We start from the raw sequence: 13,585 nt of genomic DNA on the forward strand, positions 1-13,585 counted from the left end.
TACTCTACTCTACTTTTCCAAATCAAAGCAGTCAAGTCTTTTTGGTAACAATGTTAGCCAAATTAAAAACAAAGTCAATGTGCAGAGCTTTTCCAAAGATTAAACAACATTTATTGCATCTGTTAGAGGTTTTGAGGTACAGTGTCAACTCCTGCATTACCATGTCCACTATAACCACAGACATTTCTATCAGTGGAGGAGGCTATCCGTCAAATAATTGCAACAGTCTTCTACCTGTTGTTCAGTATTTGTTGCACCCTGTACTACTTTACAGTCAAACAAAACTATAAGTAGCTGTTTATAAATGACCCTGAGTTGAACTTCTTTGGAATTTGACCTCTTTTCAGGCTGGTATTTAACAGAACATTTGCAGCCAGTTCTTGTTAACTCCAACATGCACCTTGTGTTGTTTTTTTTTTTTTTTTTTTTTTTTTTTCCTTCTCTCTTAGCTCCAAAACCTGGGCATCAATCCAGCGAACATCGGATTCAAGCACCCTAACCATGGAGTCAGATAAGTTCATCTGCATCCGGAGAAGGTAGGCGAGCAGACTCAGGTGGTGATCATTGACTTGGCCGACCCCAACACCCCCATCCGCAGGCCCATCTCTGCCGACAGCGCCATCATGAATCCAGCCAGCAAGGTCATTGCACTAAAAGGTACGACACTGTATTGGCATTTAGGCCTGAAAAAGACTCTTTGTCTGAATCAGTGCAGGATTTCTCAGAAAGCGAGGAAAAGCTGACAAACAATACGGTATATTGATCCACTGCTGTATTTTAAGTCACCCTCTGAAATGGATTTGCAGTTTTCAGCTTTGACATTTTTCTACATTATAGCAACATTATCCATTTAATTAAGATTTTATATGCATTTTCATCTGTTTATGTCCATACACATCCAGCTACTTTAGTTCTCTGCTGTGACAGTTTATATTGACCAGCATGTTTTCAAGCATTTGTCCTGTAAATATTCAAGATACGTATATATTTATTCTTTTTGTCCAGCATCCATGATTGCTTTGACTTTTTGTTGTTTTTGTTTTTGTCTTTTCTATGTTCTTTTTTTTTTTTCTTTACTGCTTTCTTATGTGTTTGCAGACGGTGAGTTGAAATTTAACTACTTCACTGTGGAAGTAAAATCCTGTTTTCAAGACTACTAAAAAAGAAAATTCCTCATTTCAACATTACGGTAATACAAATGAACATGAAAACAAAAGAGATGACCTGCCACTAGGTCAGTTTTTATCTAGCGAAAAATGTTTCTCAAATCTGTGAGTTGATCAAGATATATTAAATTATTTTCAGTGACATCTTTTAAACGTTTTTCTAGTAAATCTCTCTGGAAATATTTTTCGTTAACAGGATTTAGCTTTCACAACCTTATAGCTTGCTGGCATTCCATCATTTTGTTATCTGAAAAAGTGATTTAGATTCTGTTTTATATGTGGAACTACTCTGGATAAAAAAAATGATTTTATTTTAATTCACATCGCTTTTCAATTTCCATTTTGAAATTCATGTCTTTTTCCATCTGTGTGCAATTGTAATACCTTAACCTCTCATACCACATAATATTTGTTAACTCCTTGAACCACTCGTGGTTTTCATTACTAAGAACTGTTTAGTATTTGGAAATAATGAGGTTGGAACTGGGTTATAAATGGGAGGTTTCAGTGTGTAGAAACTCTAAACGTTGAGGTAGATTTGATTGTGAAGTTACAAATCGCTTGGATTCAGTTGATCCAAGTCCTATGTGTGTTTTTCTGTTTGTGTGGAGGACTTTTCCTTGTTTTTGTCAACGTTCTGAATGTTAGATTGAATCACAGATCTCTAGACAGAACATCTTCTGTGGCCATACTGTAGTTTCCTGTGGTAAGTGTTGGTTAAGACTCTGGGGCTCTTAATGTTTCTTTGCAAATCACAAATAATTTGATAAGTATTTGAAATGATTCCTTGGGTTTTTTAAATTGTGTGAACTTGTAATTCATACAGACACAAAACAACCAATGAACATGACTTAAGCACTAAGGAGGATTACCTAAATTAAAAGAGTTGAGTGTTTTGTTTTTTTTTTTTTTCCTTTTGGGATGGTTGCTGTTGATGTATTATGGGAGGTATAATCATGTGCATTTATTTCATTTACTTTTAAAAACAATATAATATTTATTGGTTCAATCCAGCAGCATATCAAGTCCATTGGAAATGAGAAAATGTACTGCTGCAGACTGTTTTGAATGCAACACTACATTTTCTGCTCTCTTCCATATTTTTTCTCCTTTTTTTTTCATAAAATCCAAAAGTAATCATTGACAGGTAAAAACTAACACGTACACATCCAATTCATGTAAAGTTTGTGTTGTCATATAATAATGGGTTGAATTTAACTCTGACAGTGTATCGAGTTCTTCTAGTCCACACGATAGTTGGGCTGGACCCCTGGCTATTATTCAGTGTAGGGTCAGTATAGACCCCTACCTCCACCCACTGTCTTCCATATTGATGTTTCTCAGCTGGTTTTGTCATGTGACACTGTATCGAGCCTTAATGTTTCATGTAACCCTGTCTGAAGGATGGACAACAATGCGCACACATCTCCAACAGCTGATCACAAATTCAGTCAAATTTGTTCGCTTGCATTTTATAAATTTTGCTTTCTGCTGCAAAGTGGTTTATTCTCCACACCACTTATGGGACTCTGATCCAACAGCTTAGTGATGGCAAAATGATCATGAAGGTTGTGCTGCATTGGTCTTTGCTTTTCTCACTTTGTCGATCGAGTAGTGAATAATGACCCAACAAATGTGTCTCACACCTACTTAATTAAGCTTAAGCACACTAAATTAACCCAAACTAATAAAACAAAAAATCCAGGTGAGTGAATTTTTTTCAACATTTAGTCACTCCTCTTTAATCAAGGCACTCCAAACACAAATTCCTGGAAAATCATCTTAATTGTGGTAGGAAACCATGCTACCACTCTTGTCTAAAAGTCTGTAATTGCTTTAAATACTTCAATACAATTGTGCTTTTAATGATGTCTGTAACTGACAGTCCGTTCTTTGTCTTTTACTTGAACACAGACGTGTTTGCCTTTTTGTGAGTTGTTTGTATTTTGTGCTTCTACCCTCCGTCTGCTTCGTTTCTCTTTATGACAGCTGTTCATTTGGGGTGGGCCAAGTAGTCGGGACCAGGCAATATGCAACACATACGCAGTACATTCATTAACCATCTTTAATAATGTGTTTATAAAGCAACAATATTCAGAATGAGAAACGCTTTCTCCTCTTGCTCCCAAAAGTTAATTTGCTCGTAAGTGTAGACACTATGCTCCTTAAAGTGCACGTCTGACACAGTCACACCCCAGGGTATCATTGATGAGTCTAAACGTAATTCTTTCATCTCCTTTTTTTTTCTTTAATGTCAGTTGCTTAGTACTCTCCAGATATATCACACCATCTCCGACTACAGCATGCGTGGCATCCCCTGTCTGTCAGTCATGGCGTTGTTGCCTGATGACCTCTGTGCCATGACTGCTAAGTTTCCAAATCGTTTTCTTCCTTTCCCATTACAACCTGTCATTTATTCTCTGCCTGCATATGTGTGTTTGTAGACACAACCCGTCAGAAACTATAATACCCTTTCTGTGCTTGGCTCGTGCCCTCCTCTCCCCCTCTCTAGCCGCCAAAACTCTTCAGACTTCAACATTGAGATGAAGAGCAAGATGAAGGCACACACCCATGACAGACGAGTTTTACCTTCTGGAAGTGGATCTCCCTCAACACAGTCGCACTTGTGGACTGACAATTGCCGTCTACCACTGGAGTATGGAGGGTGACTCCCAGCCTGTGAAAGTCTTCGATCGCCACTCCAGCCTCGCAGGCTGCCAGATCATCAACTACCGCACTGACGCCAAACAGAAGTGGCTCTTGCTCATCGGTATCTCAGCCCAGGTAATGTTGCAACCAATATCCTGGTGTTTTAAAACAAGGCATACTGAGGTGGGTGTTTGTCACATGAAGTTCATGTAGCCCCAACAGTTGCATGTCCTGTTTGACAGTCTTAATGTAGAAAAACAGGGGAATATCATTCATTTTAGGTGTATTCTTGGACATGCATGTAGCGCTTCTGTGCTGTGAATCAAATTGGAGGTTCTATGGCAGTTCAAACTAGGGCTGCTCGATTATAGAAAAAAAAAAAATCACGATTATTTTAGCAATAATTGAAATCACGATTATTAAAACCGATTATTTGTTAACCTTAAGTTGTTTATTTTTTTCTTGCAAAACAATATAAAATATACTCTTTAAACATAAATAAAGCTTTTTAACCACTAAAACAAAGTATTTTCACTTTGTACGAAACAAAAAATCTTTGAAATCAAATAAGTGTACTGTAAATTCAAGTATGTTTCCTTTTGTAAACAAATAGTGCATTGGAATTAAACTGCTATAGACTTGCCATAGAACTGTAGCAATAAAAAAAAAAACTCACGTGAAGTGCAAATTATAAATTCAAGTATGTTCAATGTAGTATGAAACAGTAAATTCAGTGGCATGCTGTGAGGTTTCAGTTCAGGCCTCTGTATCATCAGCCATATACAGGTGTCACTATAGTCTCCATAATAGGAGACATAATACATGTGGTTCAACATGTATTTCTTTATATTTCTTCTTTATAGTTCTTTGGCAGTGGAGGACATGCATTGAAATGTGTTCCCGACAAAATGGCAGTCATACAGAGCATATTATAGAAATAAAAATGGTTTTATGTCAAGAAACGTTTCTTTTTCCTATGTATGGAGACTTCTGGGACACCCTGTAGAATAGGCACGTTAGGGTTATACGGGTTAGGTTAGGTTAATACGGGAGTTGCAGTGTAAAGAGATTCGGAGAGACTGAAGATGCATGGCGGACGAAGTTGTTTTTATGCGTTTTCGTTTTTCATAATATAAAGATTATGATAAAGGTGGCGGTGGTAAACTTCAGATGGTAACAAAGGTTTGTTGTGTACCGGTCGGTGCGGACACAACTACCAAACACTTTTTGCACGTGATGTGTTTTTGCTCTTCGTCTTCATTCATCAAACCCAAAGTGATTCCATACAATTGAATTTGACTTGCCTTTTTTGTTTACCAAGCACTTCTGCTGTGATTCTCCTGCCGTTTTTCCAGACCGCTAGGTCCAACTGTCCTCTTGGGGTGGACCTGCCGGCTAGCAGGCAGCAGTAGCTTAGAGGGGGGCGGGGCAGAGCAGCTCATGGTAGCTTGCGTGCGCGTGAATTAAAACAACTCAAAATTACTAATCGTTTTTTCTCGATTACATAATTTTTGTAATCGTTGCGTGTAATAATCGAAATCGTAATGAATTTCGATTAATTGCACAGCCCTAGTTCAAACTGTCTCCTGTCAGCTCTGTGCATTGTACACACACTGCCTACACAACAGTTTACAAGGCTGGGGTAATTTAGCAGTCCCCCCCAAAAAACCGACTTGTCCAATCAGGAACAGAGAACAATAATTTTACAAGTACCAGCAGGGGCTGTAATTACTGTTTGTAGAAGGTAGTTCAAGGAATGACAGAGGCAGCCTCTGTTTGTATATTCTACCAAAAACGTAATAAAAATGATTTAAAGAAGCAAATAGTCTGCATTTTAAACCAACAAGGTGGAAGTGCTGCTGGGTCTTCTTGGTGATTACCCACAGGTGCTCTTTAGAAACTTGTGGTGTGTCTTCTATTTGGTGTCAAAAAAATCCGCATTAACATGCAAGATTTCAAAAAATATTCCAAGGCGTACTGTAGGACTTGTGTAAATATAAAATGCCTTTATTCCTCCATGGCAATCTTTTCAAATACCGGCCAACATGTTGCGACCTTCTGGTCTTCCTCGTCTCAGTAGTATGTGTGATAAATGACCTGTTAGGACATGCACTGCTGCATGTAAACCTTGATATTGATTTGCCATTCATTTTCATTACCCATGTTATCAGATTTGTAGCAATATTGATTTTTGTTTTAATACAGGCAAAGGCTTCAATACATAAGCATGTAAAATTGTAAATATTGTAAATATACAAGCAATCATTACACAAACTGAACTTAGCATATGAACTCCCTCGAGATATTCATATATTTGTTATTGGTTTGTCTTTCAGCAAAATCGTTGTGGTGGGAGCCATGCAGCTGTATTCTGTTGACAGAAGGTTTCTCAGCCCATTGAAGGCCATGCCGCTGGCTTTGCCCAGTTCAAGATGGAGGGAAATACAGAGGAATCTACTCTGTTCTGCTTTGCTGTCAGAGGCCAGGCTGGAGGAAAGGTGATCAATGACAGGAAGATAATGAGAAATACCTTTGTAAAGAACATGAGTCTGTCAGTTCTTAAAACTGGGATCAGGAAGTATCTTCGGAGGATGAGTTCTGATTTGTTAATTCTTCTAATACTGTCTATTTATGTTGGATATGTTTTTTGTATGTATTTAAAGATGGGCTGCAGAAGGACTGCTGATGGAAAACCTCCAAAGGAAACAATAATGATGAAGTTTTCTTTTTTCAACACAGTTGCACATCATTGAAGTGGGGGCACCACCAACTGGCAACAGCCGTTTCCCAAGAAAGCAGTGGATGTTTTCTTCCCTCCAGAAGCTCAGAACGACTTCCCAGTGGCCATGCAGGTGTGCAGCGATCGAGACTTCAATAATTAGACTCTGCATCACAATATAAACCCAACAGACACAGTAATGAGTAAATATTATACATATAAAAGCCACAAATGAAATGTTTCAATGCTCTGTCCTAATCTGATATATTTTACTTATTATGAATCACAATGAAAGATGTACATGCATGTCCATAAAATCATTTGTTTCTCCACAACCAGAACTACAGACCTGATGGTTTATCGGCCTTTGTTTTACAGATCAGCTCAAGCAGGATGTAGTCTTCCTCATCACAAATACGGCTACATTCACCTGTATGACCTGGAGACCGGGGCCTGCATTTACATGAACCGCATCAGTGGAGAAACATTCTTTGTTACTGCTCCACATGAGGCCACATCAGGCATTATCGGGGTCAACAGGAAGGGACAGGTATGAATGTCAACTAGGAACCAGGACTTTTACCCAGACCTCGGCAAGACGCATATTTTATACAGAATGTGAACTTTAGATTTGATAATTTTGAACGGTCACATATCATACTATAACAGATTCACCCATCAGATGATTCCCCTCGTTCTCAAACCTAATTATTAGTACCGTTCTGATCAGATACCTTACTGAACAATGGACAGCAGAAGATTTTAGTAAAAAAAGAAGAGTCACAGATAACACAGCCACCATTTCATTATGTTGTAATTTCATCTTAGCAGTAACAACATTTGACTGGAAAGAAAATCTAACAGGTTAATCATTGCAATGAGAGCGATATCAGACTTCAGTTGTGTGGTAATATCAGCAAACAATTGTTTGTCATCATTCTGCAATTCAAGCTGTGTGGGGAAGCATAACGAATAATCCAAGGGTAGTGTTTTCCCACAGAGAGCAGAGACAGTTGATTCTTAGTTCTTTTGCGAAGTTGAACTAGAGATGAGAACTGGATCAGCCAGCTGATGAATAATGTTCCAGCCAGGCCACACACCACATGAATAATGAGTGAAGAGTGAAAGCTGATCTGAGGCCCTAGTGCCGGATCTCGCTGATACCGGCGCAGTGAAGTGCGTATGTGAAGAACACGTACACAGAGACAGTGATTCTGAAAGATAATAGGCTGCTGTCTGGGCTTCTCCGTGGCATAATTGAGCAGGTTGGTTAGCAACAATATTAGTAACTTGAATGTTTTACATGAAACATTGTTCTGTCCTTTTACTTTACAATTCATTCATATCATGGCTACTTTCAGTCATCAAGCAACACAAAAGTCATATGAATATACGGAAAGAAGTGAAGGAAGTTGAACATTTTGGTCAAGTTGTAGTTTGCGTTCTACCATAATCTTAGAATGTGGTAAGAAAACAGTGAAACGGCGGAGACCTAGGAAATGCATTATCAATAATTAACCACTAACCATTTGTGAGGTCAGTGAAGATGAAACTTAATAAGTAACATATTTCCACATGAGATCCCAGTCCTTGTCTCAGCATCTGGATCCTAAAAGGAGGGAAATTGATGAAGGGGGGCAAAGGCCCACCACACGGGGCACATGATGTGAAGTGGGAGGTACAGCCTGGTACCCTTAATCCTCTTTGAGCTCGTTCTATCATCCACTCATAATCTCCTTCTTTTTCATGTCATTAGCATTGCACAGACGTGTGAGATCACTACCATGCAGTTTTACTATAACGTTGATGTGTTGGGTTGTTTCTGGGCCAGTATGACTTGATACTCCAGCTGTCACCTGATGCTCCGGTTCTCCGGTTGAGTACAATTGTTCTGGCAGGATCGGGTCTGTGTTTCCACCAGATGCTGATCGCTTACTTAAATAGAAGAAATCATTTTAATAAGGCTGAAAATGGCACATCACGTGGGTCAGTATCAAGGCCTTATGTGTTTTACTTTCGTGATTGTAATCAGCCCTAATGGGAGCATCCTGATTATTTTAGTTTGCCCTTACCGTAAGTACTGCACATTACAGCTGATTAATTATTTTGGTAATCTGTTAGCTGTCCCTTTCAAAATTGCTGAATATTGAATCGGTTTGAGCAAAAAAGTCAAAATACTTTGATTCTAGCCTCTCATATGAGTATTATCTGGTTTCTTTACCTGCTTATGCCAGTAAACTGAATATAACATGACATTTTTGTGCTTTTGGACGCACTAGTGACCACACACTGACATTTTCTCAACCCAACAAACATCCATTAATTGAGAAAATAATCAACAGATTAATCATCACTCAGTGAAATGTCAGATTCTTTATCAGTTTGTATTTTTCCTACTTGATCTACTACCCTCAGTAAATCCACCCACTCTCTAGTCAGTGAGTGCATTACTGGTTCGTAACATTAGGTCTACTCACCCGTGTTAAAAGCTGGGGCATTGACCTGCTGCGCTGGTTTGTAGTGGGGCCAACGTTGGCTGTCTTATTTTTTTCCCCCTCCTCTTTTCCTCAGCTGCTCTTTCACTCGACTTGTTCTCTTTTTTTTTTTTTCTTCTGTTGCCAGTCCAGTTACAAAAGCCATGTGTTACACTGACCCACTAATGAAACATTTGTATTCAGCAGCCACAGCCCAAGGCCAGACAGTGTGTAATGGAATTTAATGCCATTGCCCAAAGCGATATTTAGCTCAGTTTGCTCACTCTGCTAATTTCTGGTCTCTGATGCGAATGAAGAATGGGTTGATTTATTCAAGTGTGGTCCATATGTATTAAAGTTTGGTTAGAATTTAAAACAAATGATGGTAATTTTTTTATCTCGTTCCAGACTGTACTCTCCCTGTGTGTTGTAGATAATTATCCTGGCACAGTGCTCTTTAATGTATCCTGTTCTGGGGGCAGAGTGTTTAACTTTTACTGGCCTAGTGGTTATTATTGGATAGACACTGACAAAATTAAAAGACCAAGGTCACTGAGACTAGCTCCAAGCCAACACAGTCCTGCAAAGAACTGTTTCATCAGATTATACACAGTTTTAAAAGCTTCCAACATCTCACATTATGATTTCAGTGTCTGCTTTGGAGCTGATTGTACTGTGACGTCTGTGTTTCAGGTGCTGTCTGTCTGTGTGGAAGAGGAAAACATCATCCCCTACATCACTAATGTGCTACAAAATCCAGATCTGGCCCTTCGCTTGGCTGTCCGCAACAATCTCGCCGGCGCTGAAGAGCTTTTCGCACGCAAATTCAACAACCTGTTTGCTGCAGGGAACTACTCTGAGGCTGCTAAAGTTGCTGCCAATGCACCAAAGGTATTCATCCCACTAGCATTAGAGTCGCTACGATATGGTGTGAACACATTTCTACCTCTTTACGGAGCCTTTTGGCAGCCATTTGTGACTATTCTTACCTGTAGTTGACCTCTCCCCTCTACCTCTCAGGGCATTCTGCGAACCCCAGACACCATTCGTCGCTTCCAGAGTGTTCCCACTCAGCAGGGCCAGACCTCCCCCTTGCTGCAGTACTTCGGTATCCTGTTGGACCAGGGCCAGCTCAACAAGTTTGAGTCTCTGGAGCTCTGCAGACCCGTCCTCCAACAGGGACGTAAGCAGCTGCTGGAGAAGTGGCTGAAGGAAGACAAGGTATTCCAGATCTCCATCTAAGCTTCCACTCACAGGAAGAGGCTTTTCCTGAGCCGCCTGTTTGTGTACATGACTTTTCTATTATCTTGGGTTACATGACATCATCGCTTATACAAACATCTGTGAAGTTCCCATTAGTGTTTGTGGATGTGAGTGGGTTTAGGCTGCCTCAGAGGCTAATTACACTTTACACACATTGCATTTTCATTTATAATGTAATGTTTATTTAGTTTAATAAGTACGTATATCAAATACGATTCCTTATTTCAGTCCTAGAGTTGCTAATAAAATTATCAATATGACTAAGTACAATTGCCATATTACAGCAGCTGCAGTTTTTCTTAAAAGTATAAATATCACAATTTGCTATTATAAATGAAGGATTGTTGTGTTACCGCAACATTCTATCCTACAATTAATGTTCTCCAGACATAAGGGAGCATGTTTGTTTGCTACAGAACCCCAAAACACACCATTCACAATAAATCATTACTCAGTACAGTCAAAATGTCCCTCAGAACAATCACATTATCTTTTGGCCTTTCATTCAACTCTACTTGGGATTATTTACTTTTGTCATCTGGAAATACTTACCTGTGTGTCATTATTTGAGCTGAACTTTCCATCAATTTAAGGATTTTAGACTGAGTCCCATTGTTGAGTAATTTCGCGTGTTGTTTCTGTTTCAGCTGGAGTGTTCAGAGGAACTTGGTGACTTGGTGAAAGCAGTGGATCCCACCTTGGCTCTTAGTGTTTACCTGAGGGCCAACGTCCCCAACAAGGTCATCCAGTGCTTTGCAGAGACCGGTCAGTTTCCCAAGATTGTCCTGTATGCCAAGAAGGTACGTCTGCACAGCTAGGAAAGTAGTTTATTCCTATAACATGACATATAAATACATTTTCCAGCTTAAACCAACTCTCATTCTTGATTCAAGGTTTGTTAAAGTTTGCACACACACTGTTAGAAATGTTTCTACTAAAAAGAAGTGTTTCTGTAGAGTAAAATGTATATTAGAGCTCTTACCATTCTGCTTCCAGGTGGGATATACTCCAGACTGGATCTTTCTGCTGCGGAATGTAATGAGGATAAATCCCGAACAAGGCCTGCAGTTTGCCCAGATGCTCGTCCAGGATGAAGAGCCGCTGGCTGACATCACACAGGTCAGAGATCTATCTAGAGGACATGACCTTTATTAAAACACAATCAGTTACATACAAATTAAGATTGGCTGTGGATATTTATGGATATCCAGATTCCCAGTTGCACAGGGCAGATTGGGTTGTAATACCAGGAAGTTCAGGATTAGATCAGACCTGTCTGGAATGAACAAGTTGACTCTGCATTTTACTTGAGGTTGGGCAATATTTGACAGAAGATGCTGTAAGATGCCAGCATCTGTGAACTTAAGCTTTCCTGCAGTTTAAAGGAAAAGCACTTCTTCCTTTGCCACTGCAGACCCTCTGCACTGCAAAAGCCAAGTGCTGATGCTGCACTCTGCATTACTTAAAGTGCTGTTCTAGCAGGTAACAGGAATAAAAACACATTGCATCAAGTTCTTTCTTCGATCTCTGGAATGTGTTGTTAACTTAACTTTGTGTTTACTGTAGCTGTCCTTCAGGCAGCTTCAAATGAATGTGGCCCTGTTGTATCTATTGGTGTGAACAGAGTAGCACTTTAGGCGACTGAAGGAAGAGACATGTTTTATGGTACAAAAAAGCGTAATACAATAATGGATGAGAGATTTAAGTTATTAAACAAGGACACGTAGGTTTTGTTACAGTAAAATGCAACAGAGGCAGTGTAGCTCAGACACCGACAAGCAAAAATACAACAATAACAACATGTATACAGGGATTTATGTTTATGTTTACGCATTTGGCAGACGTTTTTTCCAAAGCGACTTACAGGGGAAAACCAATTAAATCACTCATCAATCAAATTTTATTTATATAGCGCCAGATCACAAAAAAGTTATCTCTTGACATTTTATATATAGAGTTGGTCAAAACCAGACTCTAAGTCAATTCTACAGAAACCCAACAGAATCCTTTAGTAGGTCTTTATCCAGTGAAAGGGTTAACAGTTAACTGTTACTCTGTTTCAAATTCTCTCCTGTGTTTCAGATTGTGGATGTGTTCATGGAGTACAACCTGATCCAGCAGTGCACCTCCTTCCTCCTGGATGCTCTGAAGAACAACAGACCCTCAGAGGGACCCCTGCAGACCCGCCTGCTGGAGATGAACCTCATGCATGCACCACAGGTACGCCTTCACATGCACAACACCAATAACCCACAGTGTGTTGCTTTTACACATCGATTAAAGTCTGATGTTATTGTTGCAGGTTGCAGATGCTATCCTGGGCAACCAGATGTTTACCAACTACGACCGCGCCCACATCGCCCAGCTATGTGAGAAAGCCGGATTGCTGCAGCGTGCACTGGAGCACTACACCGACCTCTATGACATCAAGCGTGCTGTGGTTCACACACCTTCTCAACCCAGAGGTAGGCCTCCAGGAGCAGACCTGTGTCCAAGTGGGAGATTTTGTTAGAATATGCCCCTGCATATCAGGAGGAGATTCCGTCTGGTTCATCTGTATTGGTGGTTTGCTGTCTTCAAGGTTCAAGGTTACTTTATTTGTATCCGTGGGTAGATTTGTTTTGCAGTCGAGGTGATTGCTTTGGTATTACAACAAGACATACATTGAACATGTAAGACAGGCACTTGATCGAGTTTACAGACAGAACAAAAAGACAGGACAAAAAGTGCTCAGTGTTCCACCATTCATAGTATAGCAGCATGGATAAGTAAAAAGAATAAAATAAATAAATAAGATCAAATAAATAAAAACGATGCAATAAAACACAATAAAAACCAGAAAAAGATGAAACAGTCTGTGATAAAAACCAGGTTGAGAACATAAAATTTAAGAACTTGAAGTCACAATAATAAAATAGAGCAAAGAAATAGAATAAATAACTAAAATAAGTTAATAAAGTGCAATGTCACTATTTCTTATTGAGCTCAGTGATGGCGACAACAAAGCTGTCATTTGGCTTCAGTTTTCATTGCTGTTTGGAGTTTTGTGTTTTTTGACTGATTCAGGGTACCACTTGCTGAAACTACTCATCTCTGCTGCTGTTAGTGGAAACCAAGTTAATGTCAGTAATATATGCCACTTTTTAATTGTGTAAGGACCAAGGGGATTACCCGTCCTCAAATTATGAGATTATTGCGTAGATTTTTGACTCGTGACCTGTTGACTGTATTATTATTTGTATTATTCGTTATTAATATTCTATATCTGATGACTAGATTAAATGGTTAGACTAGACCTTCTACTCAGTCTTTGT

The 13,585-nt window shown here is 39.4% G+C and overlaps 1 long non-coding RNA gene and 1 pseudogene across 1 annotated transcript; both read left to right on the forward strand.

Annotated features, from left to right (window-relative positions):
* Positions 1-535: 535 nt before the first annotated feature.
* Positions 536-3,945, forward strand: LOC115432455 (uncharacterized). Its single transcript, XR_003937207.1, has 3 exons — positions 536-657; positions 1,099-1,101; positions 3,679-3,945. It is a non-coding gene; the product is annotated as an uncharacterized LOC115432455 (long non-coding RNA).
* Positions 3,946-6,812: 2,867 nt separating this feature from the next.
* LOC115432672 (clathrin heavy chain 1-like) overlaps positions 6,813-13,585 on the forward strand; it is a 7,634-nt pseudogene continuing 861 nt past the window's right edge.

Source organism: Sphaeramia orbicularis, chromosome 14 (assembly GCF_902148855.1).
Source record: "Sphaeramia orbicularis chromosome 14, fSphaOr1.1, whole genome shotgun sequence".
Taxonomy (NCBI): domain Eukaryota; kingdom Metazoa; phylum Chordata; class Actinopteri; order Kurtiformes; family Apogonidae; genus Sphaeramia; species Sphaeramia orbicularis.